The sequence below is a fragment of the Otolemur garnettii genome, unplaced genomic scaffold (genome assembly GCF_000181295.1).
Source record: "Otolemur garnettii isolate 467f Iridium unplaced genomic scaffold, OtoGar3 scaffold00188, whole genome shotgun sequence".
Taxonomy (NCBI): domain Eukaryota; kingdom Metazoa; phylum Chordata; class Mammalia; order Primates; family Galagidae; genus Otolemur; species Otolemur garnettii.
The window spans coordinates 1,084,552-1,090,150 of NW_003852583.1; positions in this window are offsets into that span (position 1 = coordinate 1,084,552).

The window sequence follows — 5,599 nt, forward strand, 5'->3', positions numbered from 1 at the left end:
GGTGAGGGTGGGGTCACGTGTGGTGAGGGTCGGGGCCACATGAGGTGAGGGTGGGGGCCACGTGAGGTGAGGGTGGGGGCTACGTGGGGCTCCCGCTTTGAGGTTGCACTTGCCCGCACACTTGAACTTTTTGCTTGCGCCAAATGAAGGAGCCCTGGAGCTTTCTACTGACTTGGACAGATAAAGGGGAAGTGGGGCACAGGAGCTTGAGACCTATGAATAGTCACATGTCCAAACAGTGTAATTCAACTTTTTATTATGATATTTTCATGATGTTAAAGCGAATCCCAACGGTAGTCTCCCTTCAGATAACTAATCATCCCTGAGGTTATCAAAGCCCAGTTGGAAGTCGTCGCTGCCACCAACATCTACAACTTGATCTGGATGTTTCAAACCAAAGACTTGGAAAGATATTCCCTGCCGCATTAAACCCAGCGTCAGGGGTGGTCCTCGGGAGCCTCAACAAATGAGGATACACATCAAATTGAGAAATATAACTCATACGTTAAAAAAGGTAAAATTCAGCATTCTGATCATCTTTGTTTTTGTATAAAAGAATAACTGTCAAAATATTAAGGGGAAGATAATGACAATATCACTGTGTCTTATTCTGAGGGGCAGAGCTGCGCTGACCTACCAATGTTGCCTTTCATGAAATGGTGTGAGAGAAAGTAAACAAAAAAATAAAACTCAAACAAATAACAATAATAATGCAAACATAGCCCAGCAGGCTTAGATTGTGAGTAAAACCAACATAATCCCGACCTAACTGAAACATCAAATATTAATCACTTCCAGTAGTACCAGCCATGTTTCTTTACAACGAAGTTCTTAATCAGAAGGTAGGTAGATAAAAAAAAAGCTATAGAAACTTTTCAGCTCTTCCCAAAATGCTGCCATTTATGATCACATGCAGAGGGGTGACATATAAATCTAAAGCTATGGTATATAAATGATAGAAAATATATTGGGGAAAATAATATACCAGTTGCTAAATAATTCATTAAGTATGCTTCAAATTAATAAAAATATATGTTGATAAAACTAGTGCTTCAATTGTGTAAGACCAATTGTATATTGTAGATTTAACTGCATAGCCCGTAATCCATAAAATATCACTGTGAATATTCCTGAAGGGTGTAATAAAAAAAGGGTTGGAAGAATCCTAATTAAGATAAATAGCAATTAAATTTTAAGTCTCAGTATCCCAGTTGTATAGTAAATGAAAACTAAACTAGCCTTCAGGAATTTTCATATCATTATTTAGCCACAAATGGCCTTTAATAAATTTCAAACTAGGTTAAATAGCTGTGTAATATTCAAACACAGACTGTCCTCAGCCCCACCCACTGTGTGGGTGACATGTTCTGTGACAATTGAAACACTGTTTTTTCAACTCCTGGTGCTAAGGCTGTGCTTTCAGACATGTTGGTCAAATTAGACCATGTTTCAGGGGCTGAGTCAAACTCATAATCATTGTGTAAACCCAGGGAATGTGTGTGTGTGAACAAGAAAATACACGTGACAACAGTAAGTACTCTACACTCAGCTCAAGCTTCCAGTTATAATTTTCTCAGATTTTTGTCAGTGAACCCAAAATAATTGTAGAAGGGCTATTCATGAACACATACAAATTTATTTTATGAAAGTTTTCTCTAATACCTTTTTTATTTTACCTACAATTTCCAATAATATGAATTTATTTTAAGCTACTGTATTTATTAGATCTTTGTGCAAGACACAGAAAATCAATATGAGAAAAATTGGTGCAAAATTTAAGTGGCCACAGGAGATTTTATGTATCTAAAAAAAGCTATTAGGGGGTGAAGTTTTGATGTAAATTTATCTCAACAGTGGAATTCCATTTCTTCCCCAGCTTCTACGAACTGTCTTTAACACAATACTTAACAAAGACAAGAGCTCAAAGCACAGCATCTGGTTTAACAAAGAAAGCCCTTTAAAGAGAGCAAAGATGATTTCAGCTGGCCCATTGGAACGTGTCAGACAGACGTGTTTATTTCATATAAAGTGAAAAAGGAACTGCCTTTGGCACTCATCCTGCAAAAATGTCATAAAACAGTGCATTCTGAAATCCTAAAATGAGCTGAAAAGTTTATCATCCAGAACACAGCCTTACATACAGTTCAGATTCAGTTCACCAAACAGGGTGCCCTCAGGCAGCTGGTGGCAGGAGCTCCTTGGCTTCCCAAGTAGTAGTTAGTAACTGGAGACCAAATTCAAACAAAGTGTCAACTTCTGGAGTTGAGATTCATTTTTTATTAAGCACATTAGAAAGATTTCTAGGTCTTTGGCATGGCTTTATTTCATTTTTGATGCTAAAATAAGATAAATGTCAAATTGAATAATTAAGAATTAAGCAAAACAGGAAAAGTGATCTCAGTCTACAGAGTAGAACCTGTCAGAGTGATGTGTCCCTGACAGTTACGTCTAAGTTGTGGCTCAGGGATTGATCTGCCTTTAGTACACTAGTTTTATAAAATAACATAGTTTTATAATCCAATCACGTTGTGGCATTATGTTATAGCATTGTCTTTACAGTATAGCATATTATAAATACAGCCCGGAAGGCTGGTGAAGCTGAAATTTAATGCTAGAATAGGATGTTCTTAAAGCAAAAATGAGTTAAAAGTATAAAGTGACATCCAATAGAGCAGTGACTTTCAGCCCATGTGCCCTGAGAGGGTTTCAGGTGTGCTGCAAAAAATTGTAAAGATAATTAATTAAATTATTTTCAAAAGAAGTTCAAAGCACATAAGTATGTTCTTTGTTTTCCTTTCTTTTCATTCTTTTTTTTTTTTTTTGATCAATGAAATGTAAGCGTGCTACAGAAATTTAACTACAGGTTCAAGTTTACCATAAGATTGAAAACAAAAAAGCTGAAAAACTCTGCAATAAGTGGTAAAACCCTCTGCTCCAGGCTTTTTTCTTATCTCCTCTGTTTCCAGTTTTTTTGAAATGACCAGGCAAGCTCAGCTCCCCATCTACCTCACAAGCAACTATTTGGGGCCACAGCATGTGGACTGTAAGATTGGAAAGTCTTTGAAGCAATAAAATATATTAATTACTCTGTGCCTGGGAGCTTCGTCACTTTCTCCGGTTTATAAACGTAGATTTCTATATACTGTCACAGCCACAACAAACGAAAAGGAGTTTAAATGTCCTTAAAAGATGGTGGAGTTTCTTCTACGTCTATCCTGTTGGAATGAGCACTGCACAGAATGTAGGGGAAACTTTGTTAAAGACCTCCCAAAAAACGGAGGACAGGGATACAGGAAAATATAGCACATCAAGGTGAAAGTCGGTGAGATCTCCAGAGTTCTTGGGATTAATAGTCATAAATGATAGATATTAACACTTCCATATCATTATCGGATTATACACATCACTAATTTACTTTGATTGTGGGAACCTCATAGCCTGGGGCTCTGACAGGGAAGGGAAGGGTAGCAATGGCTGTGCTCAGTGGAAAAGGTCTCAGAGAAGGAGAGATGTTGTCTCAGAAAGGTTCTGATGAACACTGGGAAACTGAAGATGGCTTTGTCAGACTTGCTCAGCCTTCAGAATGAGATTAGCAACTTGCAAGTGAGTTGGGAGGACCAGTTGGGTCATGGCTGGGATGCATAGGAAGGATGAGCACTGTGGGGATTGGGGATTCCTCCTACCAGGGGAAGGACCTGGAAAAGGTTCCCAGGAAAACCTGCAAGGGCCCAGCAGGGAGGATGCATCACCAAAGCTGGCTCATGAGCCACCAGGAGGATGGTGCTATAGCTGCAGGGATGGCAGGTGTCAAGGCACCAACGTGGATGGAAAAGGTGAAGGGGGGCTACCACAGGAGGCTGCGGACAGGTCGAGGGGCTGAAGCTGAGCACCGAGCCCAGGAGGGCACCTCGGTTTTGGAAGGTGGACATTGAGTGGGCAGCACAATTCATACCCACAATGGTGGCAGTTTTACTAAAGCCACATGAGCCCGTGCACAGCAGACACACTGTGAGGTGCTTCTGGAGTCCTCTCCCCTCTGGACACCTTCAGATGAGGCGGAGGGCACTCTGAAACACAGGTTAATCTACTGAGTCACAAAGCAAACTGGTAGCAGAGCTTCTGTTCCACCTGTGTCCACTCCTGGTCTCAGCCACCAAGTCAGATGCTGACCCAGTGTGGAAGGAACACAAACTGGGAAGGCAGGAGCAGGGCTCCCATGATCTCAAGGTGAGGTGAGGGGCAGTGCTCCCATGATCTCAAGGTGAGGCGAGGAGCAGTGCTCCCATGATCTCAAGGTGAGGCGAGGGGAGTAGCCTTCGATGTCTCCTCTGTGTCAGGTGCACAGCCAACAGGCTTAAAAGAAAAGAAAAGCATCTCTAGGCTCTGTGAGAGAAGAGCCCGTGAAAGGAAAGAGCGTAGCAGCCAAAAGCCATGTGATCAGCACGAAAACTTCCAGAGCAGGGCCCGGGTCCTGTGTCTCATCTCAGGTGGGGTGAGGAGACCATATACAGGGGAGAGGTAGAAATCACACAATGTATCTAGGAAAGTCTTGTCAACAGAAAAATACAGAGAAACGAATCTCAAATAAAAAAGGTTCTATTTAGAATAATGTATCAGAAGCAGCATCAAAATTAGCAACATACACAGAGGGTATCTCTAGGATGTCCAGACAGCAAGCAAAAAGGCTGGGGATTACTGGAGAAAAAATGCTGTGTGAACAGTGAAGTTTGCCTGACATTGGCAGCACCCTGTAGCAGCTGGTGGGTTTTGCTGGCAAAACCGGCAAAACTAGTACACCCTGTCAGTAGCTACTAGGTAAGGCTTGTAACCCTGGAGTCAGGGTTAGGTCCTTGACATTTTAGAAAGAGGCTGTGAGATAGTATGACAGGCAGGTGTCTGAGGGCCATCTGTCTTAATGTGACTCTCATGGTGAGCTGAGGTTTGGAAATGTCTTTGATGATCTGCGTTAACAAGCAGACATGTTCACAAGGCCCCTTCACGGCCTTGCTCAGCTCCCTTCCCAGGGTTTGACACAAGTGACCCTGTTCTGAATCTGATAAAGGTCACAGCCTAAGGCTGATAAATACAAAAGCAGAGATGAAAGAAATAATTTCCAAGGCAAATTAAACTGACCAAAATTTGAAAAAATATAAATTGAAAACCCAGATAAAATAATAACCCTGAAACCATTGCATCCATTTCCTAACAACACTGTAATGAAGCATCTGGAACCCCGTGGCTTAAAACAGTGCACATTCTCTTACAACTCTGCAGGCCAGATATCTGGAAACAGTTTCACGGGGCTAAAGCCCAGGGGCTGGGAGCTCTGGAGGAGAAACCGTCTCTTGCTCCCACTGGCTTCTGGAGGGACTGTGTTCTGGGCTGACAGAGCAACCCTTTCAGCAGCACAACTTCCCGTGTCCACTGTCACTCCTCCTTCTTTCCTGTTATCAAATCACCTTCTTCCTCCTTATAAAGACACTTGTGGTCACATTTAGGATGAACCCAAATGATGGAGAACAGCCTTCCCTTCCCAAGACCTTAATGAACATACCAGCAGGATCCCCTTGCCACATAAGGTTCTGGGGATGAGTTTGAG